Here is a 15,461-nt window from a genome sequence, read left to right on the forward strand (position 1 = left end):
AATTTGAAAAATAGGGAATTCCCTGGCTGTGCAGTGGTTAGGACTCTGTGCTTTCACTGCCGTAGGCCCAGGTTCGATCCCTGGAGGGAGAACTAAGGGCGCGGCCAAAAAAAAAAAAATTGAAAAATAAAGAGGCGGGAAAACGTGTTGCCAAATGGTTTACCAATTATACTAATAGTATAATGATAATATATTTCAGTTCTTCCTAGCTTACCCACTTGTCATAATATGAGTTCTTTTTACCACAGGAATTAAAAGAACAACAAAAAAACTGTTTACTTAAATGTTATGAAATAAAAAATTTAAAAAGAAGTCTCCCCTCCCCATCCCCATCCTCCACCACGCCTGGTTTAGAGTAAATTAATCCTATCTGGAGTTTTTGATAAAATAAGATGCCATTGGAACCGCTTTCATTGTAACTTAGTTTTGCTGGTTGGTTAGTTGGTTCTTACAGAGAGTGATTGGCTCTAAGCATCAAGTTAGCAGGTAAGGTGTATCTAGCAGCAGTCCTCTGAGAATGGAATCAGCTCGCCGCCTGCCACTTGCTCATTTGCGTGTGTCTGTGGCAGACAGTGTTAGCTGCATAACCAAAATTCTGCTTCCCTTCTTCTTTGCTAACAGAACCCCAATTTTGATGAGAGTGTCAATGTGTGCAGCCCTTGACAAAGCATCGCGATTAGTCTAACCTTCAATCTACCTATTTTCCCCAACTCACTTGCTGTTATATTTAAGAAAATAAAGTCAATATGCTAAAGATTCAAAAGAAAATTCTTACCTTTTTATATCATTAAGCAGTTGTTTTGATGCAGGCAGACCCTCCTTTTGGATGATGCTATGTGAATAAAAACTATTTGTTTTAGTCACAGCTGGTAGAGGACTTTAGTTATAGTCACATCATTTATTACTAGTTCACTACCAGAAGTAGAGCTACTCAGTGGTACTCTATTTCCCCAAAGGCTGTCCCATCACATTTCCATTCACTAGCTTATTTTCCCTCAAGAAAATGTCATAGATGCGAGGTTCTAATTGTTCTTGATTTAACCCCTTTGTCTTATCCAGGAGCAGATTTTGGCAACATTCAAGACCAAAGCACTGTTCCCTGCACATGTGCTTCTTCCATGGCTACTCTGTTACGTCCTCTCCTCCCAGATCTTTAAAATACAAAAAGTTTCACCAAAATGTGTCTGGGGATTTACTTTTTATCACGAAATGGGCCTAATAAACGTGTTTGCTCAAATCGTTCTTCAAATCAGGAAACTGTTCGTCTATTATTTATTTAATTATTCCCTTTTCTTCATCCATGTAATTCTTTTTAGAATTCCCAGTTCACATATAGGAAAACTTCTGGCTTTAGTATCCATGCCTCTTAAATTTTAAGTTATTTTCATATGTGTAATGTTTAGTACTTAATAGATATTCATATGTAAGCACACACACAGGCTTTTTCTTCTGGTGTCCCAATTTCTTCAGTTGGTCTTTTATGTCCTTGATTTATATGACTTCAGTATTCAATACACTTCTTTGAACTTTTCAATTTGGAACTGATGTTCCTCAGCTGAAAACAGTGTTTAATTGTCTCAAAATTTTCTTTCATTTAATCCAATTGAAAATCATGATGCAATATTTCTCCGGAAAGAAAGAATTACTCTTTGATCTGTGACATTTCCTCTGGTGAAATGCCTCTTGCAACACTTACTTAAGGAACGTTCACAGGATCAAAATGAACTGTGGAAAAAATTGCAGAATATAATCTGTGCCAATTCAGGGCCTGTCTTGTGTCACCAAAATTCTTACTGAGAACTCTGTAAGCACTGAGTAACTAGTAATGGATGAGATGTAGCCACAATGGAGAATGGCACTAGACAGCCCAAGGAAGCTATGTGATGAGGAAGATATAAAGATGGAAGGCATTCCAGAGCTGACAACCTACCTGTGCTGAGGTGGTACCCAGTCAGCCTTTTCTCTTATTAGCACAAGCATGTCCCAAATGCAGAGTGATATAGAAATGTTGCAAACTGCGCCTGGGAGTCACATGACTTCCACAATACATGTTGTGTGACCTGTCCTGGATCCTTTCTTAAAGGTAAGTCAACTTGATACTGGGTGACATTTACTGTGTCTCATAAGTCTTTTCAACACCACTGTTACTGGTCAAGGAGAGGGGGGATTTCATTCTTATCTTCTACTTAAAATATTTTCTCTTGTATCTTGTAGTGGGAGATTTGTATTGATTCTTCAGGTGTAACAATTCTTTGTCTTGTTTTTAAATGACTGGTGTGCCCCCTGTTGAGGTCCTGCTTAAATGAACCAAGTTTCAAATCTAGTTTTGGTAAGTTGGGATCACTTGCATTGTACTAGCAGCTTCACAGTTTCGTTCCTAAAATCATCCAACATGCTTTACTATCATTGAACCTCTTGATATCTCTCACATTCATTAAGAATTTTAAAGACAGATTTTTTTTTGCTCAAATCATTTCTTTTTAAAAAATTTTTTTATTTCTTTTATTTATTTATATTTTAACATCTTTATTGGAGTGTAATTGCTTCACAATGGTGTGTTAGTTTCTGCTTATAACAAAGTGAATCAGCTATACCTATACATACATCCCCATATCTCCTCCCTCTGGCGTCTCCCTCCCTCCCACCCTCCCTATCCCACCTCTCTATGTGGTCACAAAGCACCTAGCTGATCTCCCTGTGCTATGTGGCTGCTTCCCACTAGCTATCTATTTTACGTTTGGTAGTGTATATATGTCCATGCCACTCTCTCACTTTGTCACAGCTTAACCTTCCCCCTCCCCATATCCTCAAGTCCATTCTCTGGTATGTCTGTGTCTTTATTCCTGTCTTGCCACTAGGTTCTTCATGACCATTCTTTTTTTTTTTTTTGATTCCATATATATGTGTTAGCATACGGTATTTGTTTTTCTCTTTCTGACTTACTTCACTCTGTATGACAGTCTCAAGGTCCATCCACCTCACTACAAATAACTCAGTTTCGTTTCTTTTTATGGCTGAGTAATATTCCATTGTATATATGTGCCACATCTTCTTTATCCATTCATCTGTTGATGGACATCTAGGTTGCTTCCATGTCCTGGCTATTGTAAATAGAGCTGCAATGAACATTGTGGTACTTGACTCTTTTTGAATTATGGTTTTCTCAGGGTATATGCCCAGTAGTGGGATTGCTGGGTCATATGGCAACCTCCATACAGTTCTCCATAGTGGCTGTATCAATTTACATTCCTACCAACAGTGCAAGAGGGTTCCCTTTTCTCCACACCCTCTCCAGCATGTATTGTTTGTAGATTTTTTTGATGATGGCCATTCTGACCGGTGTGAGGTGACACCTCATTGTAGTTTTGATCTGCATTTCTCCAATGATTAGTGATGTTGACCATCCTTTCATGTGTTTGTTGGTGATCTGTATATCTTCTTTGGAGAAATGTCTATTTAGGTCTTCTGCCCATTTTTAGATTGGGTTGTTTCTTTTTGGATATTGAGCAGCATGAGCTGCTTGTATATTTTGGAGATTAATCCTTTGTCCGTTGTTTCATTTGCATATATATGTTCCCATTCTGAGGATTGTCTTTTTGTCTTGTTTATGGTTTCCTTTGCTGTGCCAAAAAGCTTTTACGTTTCATTAGGTCCAATTTGTTTATTTTTGTTTTTATTACCATTTCTCAAGGAGGTGGGTCAAAAAGGATCTTGCTGTGATTTATGTCATAGAGTGTTCTGCCTATGATTTCCTCCAAGAGTTTATAGTGTCTGGCCTTACATTTAGGTCTTTAATCCATTTTGAGTTTATTTTTGTGTATGGTGTTAAGGAGTGTTCTAATTTCATTCTTTTAGGTGTAGCTGTCCAGTTTTCCCAGCACCACTTATTGAAGAGGCTGTCTTTTCTCCATTGTATATTCTTGCCTCCTTTATCAAAAATAAGGTGACCATATGTACGTGGGTTTATCTCTGGGCTTTCTATCCTGTTCCATTGCTCTATGTTTCTGTTTTAGTGCCAGTGCCATACTGTCTTGATTACTGTAGATTTGTATTATAGTCTGAAGTCAGGGACCCTGATTCCTCCAGCTCCATTTTTCTTTCTCAAGATTGCTTTGGCTATTCAGGGTCTTTTGTGTTTCTGTACAAATTGTGAAATTTTTTGTTCTGGTTCTCTGAAAAATGCCAGTGGTAGTTTGATAGGGATTGCATTGAATCTGTAGATTGCTTTGGGTAGTAGAGTCATTTTCACAATGTTCATTCTTCCAATTCAAGAACATGTTATATTTCTCCATCTGTTTGTATCATCTTTAATATCTTTCATCAGTATCTTATAGTTTTCTGCATAAAGGTCTTTTGTCTCCTTAGGTAGGTTTATTCCTAGGTATTTTATCATTTTGTTGCAATGGTAAATAGGAGGCTTTCCATAATTTCTCTTTTAGATTTTTCATCCTTAGTGTACAGAAATGCAAGAGATTTATGTGCATTAATTTTGCATCCTGCTACTTTACCAGATTCACTGATTAGCTCTAGTAGTTTTCTGGTAGCATCTTCAGGATTCTCTATGTATAGTATCATGTCATCTGCAAACAGTGACAACTTTACTTCTTCTTTTCTGATTTGGATTTCTTTTATTTCTTTTTCTTCTCTGACTGCTGTGGCTAAAACTTCCAAAACTATGTTGAATAATAGTGGTGAGAGTGGACAACCTTGTCTTGTTCCTGATCTTAGAGGAAATGCTTTCAGTTTTACACAATTTCAAATGATGTTGGCTGTGGATTTGTCATATATGGCCTTTATTATGTTGAGGTAAGTTCCCTCTATGCCTATTTTCTGGAGGGTTTTTATCATAAATGGGTGTTGAATTTTGTCAAAAGCTTTTTCTGCATCAATTGAGATGATCATATGGTTTTTCTCCTTCAATTTTTAAATCTGGTTTATCACATTGATTGATTTGCGTATATTGAAGAATCCTTGTATTCCTGGGATAACCCCACTTGATCATGGTGTATGATCCTATTAATATGCTGTTTGATTCTGTTTGCTAGTATTCTGTTGAGGATTTTTTCATCTATGTTCATCAGTGATATTGACCTGTAGTTTTCTTTTTTTGTGACATCTTTGTCTGGTTTTGATATCAGGGTGATGGTGGCCTTGTAGATTGAGTTTGGGAGTGTTCTTCCCTCTGCTATATTTTGGAAGAGTTTGAGAAGGATAGGTGTTATCTCTTCTATAAATGCTTAATAGAATTCGCCTGTGAAGCCATCTGGTCCTGGGCTTGTGTTTGTTGGAAGATTTTTAATCACTGTCTCAATTTCAGTGCTTGTGATTTGTCTGTTTATACTTTCTATTTCTTCCTGGTTCAGTCTCGGAAGGTTGTGCTTTTCTAAGAATTTGTCCATTTCTTCTCGGTTGTCCATTTTATTGGCATAGATTTGCTTGTAGTAATCTCTCGTGATCCTTTGTATTTCTGCAGTGTCAGTTGTTACTTCTTTTTCATTTCTAATTCTATTGATTTGAGTCTTCTCTCTTTTTTTCTTCATGAGTCTGGCTAATAGTTTATCAATTTTGTTTATCTTCTCAAAGAACCAGCTTTTAGTTTTATTGATCTTTGTTATGTTTTCTTTGTTTCTATTTCATTTATTTCTGCTCTGATCTTTATGATTTCTTTCCTTCTGCTAACTTTGGGGATTTTTTTGTTCTTCTTTCTCTAATTGCTTTAGGTGTAAGGTTAGGTAGTTTATTTGAGATGTTTCTTGTTTCTTAAGGTAGGATTGTATTGCTATAAACTTCCCTCTTAGAACTACTTTTGCTGCATTCCATAGGTTTTGGGTCACCGTGTTTTCATTGTCATTTGTTTCTAGGAATTTTTTGATTTCCTCTTTGATTTCTTCAGTGATCTCTTGGTTATTAAGTAGTGTATTTTTTTGCCTCCATGTGTTTATATTTTTTACAGATGTTTTTCCCTGTAATTGATATCTAGTCTCATAGTGTTGTGGTCGGAAAAGATACTTGATACGATTTCAATTTTCTTAAATTTACCAAGGCTTGATTTGTGACCCAAGATATGATCTATCCTGGAGAATGTTCCATGAGCACTTGAGAAGAAAGTGTATAATGTTGTTTTTGGATGGAATGTCCTATAAATATCAATTAAGTCCATCTTGTGTAATGTATCATTTACAGCTGTGTTTCCTTATTTAATTTCATTGTGGATGATCTGTCCATTGGTGAGAGTGGGGTGTTAACGTCCCCTACTATGATTGTGTTACTGTTGATTTCCCCTTTTATGGCTGTTAGCATTTGCCTTATGCATTGAGGTGCCCCTATGTTGGGTGTATAAATATTTACAATTGTTATATCTTCTTCTTGGATTGATCCCTTGATCATTATGTAGAGTCCTTCTTGGTCTCTTGTAATAGTCTTTATTTTAAAGTCCATTTTGTCTGATATGAGAATTGTTACACCAGCTTTCTTTTGATTTCCATTTGCATGGAATATCTTTTTTCCATCCCCTCACTTTCAGTCTGTATGTGTCCCTAGGTCTGAAGTGGGTCTCTTGTAGAAAGCATATATACGGGTCTTGTTTTTGTATCCATTCAGCCAGTCTATGACTTTTGGTTGGAGCATTTAATCCATTTAGATTTAAGGTAATTATTGATATGTATTTTCCTGTTACCATTTTATTAATTGTTTTGGGTTTGTTATTGTAAGTCTTTTCCTTCTCTTGTGTTTCCTGCCTAGAAAAGTTCCTTTAGCATTTGTTGTAAAGCTGGTTTGATGGTGTTGAATTCTCTTAGCTTTTCCTTGTTTGAAAAGGTTTTAATTTCTCTGTTGAATCTGAATGAGATCCTTCGTGGGTACAGTAATCTTGGTTGTAGGTTTTTCCCTTTCATCACTTTAAATATGTCCTGCCACTCCATTCTGCCTTGCAGTTTCTGCTGAAAGATCAGCTGTTAACCTTATGGTGATTCCCTTGTATGTTATTCGTTGTTTTTCCCTTGCTGCTTTTAATATTTTTTCTTTGTATTTAATTTTTGATAGTTTGATTAATATGTGTCTTGGCGTGTTTCTCCTTGGATTTATCCTGTATAGGACTCTCTGTGCTTCCTGGACTTGATTGACTATTTCCTTTCCCATATTACAGAAGTTTTCACTTAAGATATTTTCTCAGTCCCTTTCTTTTTCTCCTCTTCTTCTGGGACCCCTATAATTTGAATGTTGGTGCGTTTAATGTTGTCCCAGAGGTCTCTAACAGTGTCCTCAATTCTTTTCATTCTTTTTTCTTTATTCTGCTCTGCAGTAGTTATTTCCAGTCTTTTATCTTCCAGATCACTTATCCATTCTTGTGCCTCAGTTACTCTGCTGTTGATTCCTTCTAGAGAATTTTTAATTTCATTTATTGTGCTGTTCATCATTGTTTGTTTGCTCTTTAGTTCTTCTAGGTCCTTGTTAAATGTTTCTTGTATTTTCTCCATTGTATTTCCAAGATTTTGGATCATCTTTACTATCATTACTCTGAATTCTTTTTCAGGTAGACTGCCTATTTGCTCTTCATTTGTTTTGTCTGGTGGGTTTATACCTTGTTCCTTCATCTGCTATGTGTTTCTCTGTCTTCTCATTTTGCTTAACTTACTGTGTTTGGGGTCTCCTTTTTGCAGGCTGCCGGTTTGTAGTTCCCGTTGTTTTTGGTGTCTGCCCCCAGTGGCTAAGGTTGATTCAGTGGGTTGTGTAGGCTTCCTGATGGAGGGGACTAGTGCCTGTGTTCTAGTGGATGAGGCTGGATCTTGTCTTTCTAGGGGGCAGGACCGCATCTGTTTTGGGGTTCCTGTGACCTTATTATGATTTTAGGCAGCCTCTCTGCTGATGGGTAGGGTTGTGTTCCTGTCTTACTAGCTGTTTGGCATAGGGTGTCCAGCACTGTAGCTTGCTGGTCATTGAGTGGAGCTGGGTGTTAGCGTTGAGATGGAGATCTCTGGGAGGGCTTACGCCTTTTGATATCACATGGAGCCACGAGGTCTCTGGTGGACCAATGTCCTGAATTCAGCTCTCCCACCTCAGAGGCACAAGCCTGACACCCAGCCAGAGCACCAAGACCCTGTCAGCCACACAGCTTCAGTGTCTTTTTCATGTCCCCTCCTTTCAGCTTCCTTCTCTCTCAAATCATTTCTTGATTTAGATACAGTTTTAGCTCACCAGAGGATGACGCCAAGTAATTAAAAATATGTATGTGTGCATGTATGTGTTTTCAGCTTGTGAATCATCCTGTTATGTTTATCGTCACTGACTGATATGCCTTAGCCCCCATCAACTTTACACAACATTAGTGTCAGCTGTAGTTATAAAAGCCTAAGTTCTTAGTAAATTTTTTTAAAAAGGAGGCAATAAAATTTGGGGTTCTGTGTTAAGCCACTTATTAGATGTGTATCCATGCTAGTGAGTAATATCATATGCCATAATTAGTGAATTTTTTTCCTTAAAGGAGGTTCCACATTATTCTGATATTGATATTTGAAATAGTTTCTCTCAGAGGAGGTATGAGTCTCTGTTCAAAATGTTTAGTTCCAGTTAAAACAGAAAAGGAAATTATTTTTTCCTTTGGATAATTTTATGTTACTTGATTATAGGTTTGGTTATGATTTGGGGAGAGGAAATATACTGGTGATGACCTAGATGGAAGACTCAATTCTAAGTGGATTGGTCCATTCTTCATCTCTGCTGTAGTACCTCAAATACACCTGGGCATTTTTCGACTTGTCCAACTGGTGTCTTAATTAGGTGCCAGCTCTGGCAGTATTCTTACTTCACTTATGCCATACATTTCAAATGAAAAATGATCACGATTGTCACAATCTGCTGCTCTATATGCTGGTGAGATAACACCTTATTGGACTGTCAAAATCAGCCTCACACACATTTAGCATCTTACCTAGTTTCAAGGTTTCTTAATAATTTCAAGGATACAAGTAATCATGAGGCACAAGCAAAGCAAGGAGAGGTCCTGGGTCACCAGTGCAGCTCCTGTAGTGCTTTCTTACTGTATCAGAAGAATTGATCCACATTAGTATATGAAATCTCTAATAATGTATGCAGTTACATTACTTACACAAAAGAGAGTTCTTTTGATCTTGAAACATCTCCATTTGATTCTCATAAGCTGTATAACTTATGTGACATTTTCCAAGCAATGCTTCATATGTCCATAGACACCAGATTTGCTTACCATACACAGTCCTACCACAGATTAATCCATCTCAAAGTAGTCTATAGGATGGGACTCTCCAGTAGCAAGGCCATTCTTTGATTTTTTATTAATGTGTTTAGAAGAAAATTGTCCAGGTGGCTTCCTTTCTTTGTTGAGTAGATGACCAGTAAAGAGAGATAAAGGGTTGTATACCTGTTGCATCAATTTATGGAATAGAAATGTGTGCTCCATCCAGGCTGCAAGTGCCCCAAGAGCTGGCCTAGACTAGGATCTTATTGCTTTATCCTGGCCTGACTCAGATTATGATAAAGATCCTGTGTACTTCCAACCCAGACAGACTTTTCCTGCACATGCTGAATTTCAGTCAGTTTGACATGTTCCTCAATATAGTCTTATATTGACAATATCATGTAAAATGTTTTTATGGTTCTCTCACTTGATTACATCCTTTTCAAGTAAAGGTTTCAGAATTTTCCACCCATTTCTTTATTTTTTTGTCCTTTTAAAGACAATATTCAAGGAGAGTAAACAGGCCAATTCAAACCACCATCCTGAATAGCAATTACAATTTTGTTTTTAATTATTGTGTACATCTTTCCTTCTTTTTTTTAATAAGAAAATTTTCCCAAATATATTTAAGTGTTCATCCTATGAGGCAACCTCAGCCATTGTTGGATAACTTGAATAATTTATTTTAAAAAGTTTCATATATATAATATTACTTACTGCAATTTCCATATAATTTTGTAAGTTCTTCCTCTTTAGAAAGCATAGGCTTTATCTACATAATTAGCAATACCTACTAGATGCCTACAATATTTCCAGAGTATATTCTCTGAATATTTGATAAACATGCTTTCCAGTTAACCCTTGGCACTTCTACAAGATTGGATTTTTACAACACAAAGATAACCTATATTTCCACTATTTGAAGTGTGTTAATGACTTTCTTTTGCTTTTAGAAATATAAGTTGAAAAATTTGGAATATGATGCAAAGAATTTTAATAAGTGTTCCTATGTTTATCTTAAGCTTCAGCTCCTGCCACTTATCTGAAATTTTAACTCTGAATAGTTTGTAGTTTCATGAATATATTTTGCTTTTTCACGACATCGCTCCTTAGTATAAAGTATTCTCTTAGTCTAGAGCTATCCTCTCCTCCACTCTGTGGCACTCCAAGGACAGTGGTGCTTCAAGAACAAAGGACAACCCTGCCTGAAAAAGTTTCAGCGTTACACACCGTACCGGACTCTCATCGCCCTCCCCACCATGTTGCAATGGGTACGAAATACCTGAGCCCACCTGGGCAACAGGACCTGTTCCTCTCTCGTCCCAAATAAGGAAAAGCATCTGCCCTGTACCACTCCCAGACTATAGAAGGAAGGTATATGTGCCTCGACCAATCAGTAAACGAAATTTTCACCTCAGACCATTCCTTTGTTTTCTCTGGTTATAAAAACTGATTAATAGCATATGTTTGGGGTCGGCTCTCCCAGACTACTAGGAAGTCAGCCTGCTGTCCTGGCAGCGACCATTCCCTCTAATAAATTCTATCCTCTTTGCATTCTACCTTGTGTCTGGAAATTCTTTTCCGAGTTTGGACCATGACACACCCCTCTTTCCTAACTAGAGCCCTCCTTGTATTCTTTTTTTTTTTTTTTTTCACACACACACACTGTATTTTATTTTTACAAGAGATAAATAGACTGACACCAAGCATTGTACATGGATGACCACAGCAAAAGCAACAATGATTGCAATTACCAAACATGAAACACACTCATACTATGTCATAATATTGACATTCAGTCCAGTAATCCTCCACTGTAACAGCTCCTTTACTTTGCAGTGAAAATTGATTTGTATATTCTTTGCCTCTGAGTCCTTGTGGGATTTTTTTTTTTTTTTAATTCAGACAGAAAGTCACAAAAATTATACTCATCCTCATCAGTTCACGCAGTCCCATGTAATTAATTGTTTTTTTTCATCTTGATCTTTTGTTAGCACTTTTATGAGTTCATCAGTTTTTCATCAGAGTTCTGAAAATGCTTATTCATTCAGTTCAGCAGTACAGTCAGTTACCAGAAACCTGTACTTGTCAGAGTCTTTTCCATGAATTTCTTGAAGATGAAACCCTTTTATAGGAACATATTTGCAAAATCATCAGAGTACACCCAGAACTGTCTGTAAATGACAAAAGACTTAAAAATGACCACGGTAAAAGATTTGATGAAAGTTCATAATAATGCAGTTGACAGGAAAATTAGTTATTTCTGAGATATACATTTTAAAGTAATAACTAGGATTATTACTTATAACATTATACCAGAACATATAAGATTTTTAGAAATTTCATGTAATGTCTGAAACATTTATATTAACATATTTCCATACATATTTCCATACAAATACAAATATAAGATTTTTAGAAATTTCATGTAATGTCTGAAACATTTATATTAACATATTTCCATACATATTTCCATACAAATACAAATATAAGATTTTTAGAAATTTCATGTAATGTCTGAAACATTTATATTAACATATTTCCATACAAATAACCCAATGAAAGTTTAGTATTAGTTGTTTTGTTTGTTATTTTATACTGCAGGTTCTTATTAGGCATCACTTTTATACACATCAGTGTATACATGTCAATCCCAATCGCCCAATTCAGCACACCACCATCCCCACCTCACCGCAGTTTTCCCCCCTTGGTGTCCATATGTCCATTCTCTACATCTGTGTCTCAACTTCTGCCCTGCAAACTGGGTCATCTGTACCATTTTTCTAGGTTCCACATACATGCGTTAATATACGATATTTGTTTTTCTCTTTCTGACTTACTTCACTCTGTATGACAGTCTCTAGATCCATCCACGTCTCAACAAATGACTCAATTTCGTTCCTTTTTATGGCTGAGTAATATTCCATTGTATATATGTACCACATCTTCTTTATCCATTCGTCTGTTGATGGGCATTTAGGTTGCTTCCATGACCTGGCTATTGTAAATAGTGCTGCAATGAACATTCGGGTGCATGTGTCTTTTTGAATTACGGTTTTCTCTGGGTATATGCCCAGTAGTGGGATTGCTGGGTCATATGGTAACTCTATTTTTAGTTTTTTAAGGAACCTCCATATTGTTCTCCATAGTGGCTGTATCAATTTACATTCCCACCAACAGTGCAAGAGGGTTCCCTTTTCTCCACACCCTCTCCAGCATTTGTTGTTTGTAGATTTTCTGATGATGCCCATTCTAACAGGAGTGAGGTGATACCTCATTGTAGTTTTGATTTGCATTTCTCTAATAATTAGTGATGTTGAGCATCTTTTCATGTGCTTCGTGGCTGTCTGTATGTCTTCTTTGGAGCATTGTCTATTTAGGTCTTCTGCCCATTTTTGGATTGGGGTGTTTGTTTCTTTGATATTGAGCTGAATGAGCTGTTTATATATTTTGGAGATTAATCCTTTGTCCGTTGATTCATTTGCAAATATTTTCTCCCATTCTGAGGGTTGTCTTTTCATCTTGTTTATGGTTTCCTTTGCTGTGCAAAAGCTTTGAAGTTTCATTAGGTGCCATTTGTTTATTTTTGTTTTTATTTCCATTACTCTAGGAGGTGGATCAAAAAAGATCTTGCTGTGATTTATGTCAAAGAGTGTTCTTCCTATGTTTTCCTCTAAGAGTTTTATAGTGTCCAGTCTTATATTTAGGTCTCTAATCCATTTTGAGTTTATTTTTGTGTATGGTGTTAGGGAGTATTCTAATTTCATTCTTTTACATGTAGCTGTCCAGTTTTCCCAGCACCACTTATTGAACAGACTGTCTTTTCTCCATTGTATATCTTTGCCTCCTTTGTCATAGATTAGTTGACCATAGGTGCGTGGGTTAATCTCTGGGCTTTCTATCTTGTTCCATTGATCTATGTTTCTGTTTTTGTGCCAGTACCATATTGTCTTGATTACTGTAGCTTTGTAGTATAGTCTGAAGTCAGGGAGTCTGATTCCTCCAGCTCCATTTTTTTGCCTCAAGACTGCTTTGGCTATTCGGGGTCTTTTGTGTCTCCATACAAATTTTAAGATGATTTGTTCTAGCTCCGTAAAAAATGCCATTGGTAATTTGATAGGGATTGCATTGAATCTGTAGATTGCTTTGGGTAGTATACTCATTTTCACAATGTTGATTCTTCCAATCCAAGAACATGGTATATCTCTCCATCTGTTGGTATCATCTTTAATTTCTTTCATCAGTGTCTTATAGTTTTCTGCATACAGGTCTTTTGTCTCCCTAGGTAGGTTTATTCCTAGGTATTTTATTCTTTTTGTTGCAATGGTAAATGGGAGTGTTTCCATAATTTCTCTTTCAGATTTTTCATCATTAGTGTATAGGAATGCAAGAGATTTCTGTGCATTAATTTTGTATCCTGCAACTTTACCATATTCATTAATTAGCTCTAGCAGTTTTCTGGTGACAGTTTTAGGATTCTCTATGTATAGTATCATGTCATCTGCAAACAGTGACAGTTTTACTTCCTCTTTTCCAATTTGTATTCCTTTTATTTCTTTTTCTTCTCTGATTGCCGTGGCTAGGACTTCCAGAACTATGTTGAATAATAGTGGTGAGAGTGGACATCCTTGTCTCGTTCCTGATCTTAGAGGAAATGCTTTCAGTTTTTCACCATTGAGAATGATGTTTGCTGTGGGTTTGTCATATATGGCCTTTATTATGTTGAGGTAGGTTCCCTCTCTGCCCACTTTCTGGAGAGTTTTTATCAGGAATGGGTGTTGAATTTTGTCAAAAGCTTTTTCTGCATCTATTGAGATGATCATATGGTTTTTATTCTTCAATTTGTTAATATGGTGTATCACATTGATTGATTTGCGTATGTTGAAGAATCCTTGCATCCCTGGGATAAATCCCACTTGATCGTGGTGTATGATCCTTTTAATGTGTTGTTGGATTCTGTTTGCTAGTATTTTGTTGAGGATTTTTGCATCTATATTCATCAGTGATATTGGTCTGTAATTTTCTTTTTTTGTAGTGTCTTTGTCTGGTTTTGGTATCAGGGTGATGGTGGCCTCATAGAATGAGTTTGGGAGTGTTCCTTCCTCTGCAATTTTTTGGAAGAGTTTGAGAAGGATGGGTGTTAGCTCTTCTCTAAATGTTTGATAGAATTCACCTGTGAAGCCATCTGGTCCCAGACTTTTGTTTGTTGGAAGATTTTTAATCACAGTTTCAATTTCATTACTTGTGATTGGTCTGTTCATATTTTCTGTTTCTTCCTGATTCAGTCTTGGAAGGTTATACCTTTCTAAGAATTTGTCCATTTCTTCCAGGTTGTCCATTTTATTGGCATAAAGTTGCTTATAGTAGTCTCTTAGGATGTTTTGTATTTCTGCAGTGTCTGTTGTAACTTCTCCTTTTTCATTTCTGATTTTATTGATTTGAGTCCTCTCCCTCTTTTTCTTGATGAGTCTGGCTAATGGCTTATCAATTTTGTTTATCTTCTCAAAGAACCAACTTTTAGTTTTATTGATCTTTGCTATTGTTTTCCTTGTTTCTATTTCATTTATTTCTGCTCTGATCTTTATGATTTCTTTCATTCTGCTAACTTTGGGTTTTGTTTGTTCTTCTTTCTCTAGTTTCTTTAGGTGTAAGGTTAGATTGTTTACTTGAGATTTTTCTTGTTTCTTTAGGTAGGCTTGTATAGCTATAAACTTCCCTCTTAGAACCGCTTTTGCTGCATCCCATAGGTTTTGGGTCGTTGTGTTTTCATTGTCATTTGTCTCTAGGTATTTTTTGATTTCCTCTTTGATTTCTTCAGTGATCTCTTGGTTATTTAGTAACGTATTGTTTAGCCTCCATGTGTTTGTCTTTTTTACGTTTTTTTCCCTGTAATTCATTTCTAATCTCATAGCGTTGTGGTCAGAAAAGATGCTTGATATGATTTCAATTTTCTTAAATTTACTGAGGCTTGATTTGTGACCCAAGATGTGATCTATCCTGGAGAATGTTCCGTGCACACTTGAGAAGAACGTGTAATCTGTTGTTTTTGGATGGAATGTCCTATATATATCAATTAAACCTATCTGGTCTATTGTGTCATTTAAAGCTTCTGTTTCCTTATTTATTTTCATTTTGGATGATCTGTCCATTGGTGTAAGTGAAGTGTTAAAGTCCCCCACTGTTATTGTGTTACTGTCGATTTCCTCTTTTATAGCTGTTAGCAGTTGCCTTATGTATTGAGGTGCTCCTA

General features: G+C 36.4%; 1 long non-coding RNA gene across 1 annotated transcript in view; it reads left to right on the plus strand.

Annotated features, from left to right (window-relative positions):
• Positions 1-2,682: 2,682 nt before the first annotated feature.
• LOC309660156 overlaps positions 2,683-15,461 on the plus strand; it is a 259,442-nt gene continuing 246,663 nt past the window's right edge. Inside the window, exon 1 of the long non-coding RNA XR_014263216.1 lies at positions 2,683-5,304. This is a non-coding gene — a long non-coding RNA (uncharacterized lncRNA). The remainder of the gene's footprint in view (positions 5,305-15,461) is intronic.

This window comes from Balaenoptera physalus, assembly GCF_965194825.1.
Source record: "Balaenoptera physalus genome assembly, chromosome: 4".
Lineage (NCBI taxonomy): Eukaryota > Metazoa > Chordata > Mammalia > Artiodactyla > Balaenopteridae > Balaenoptera > Balaenoptera physalus.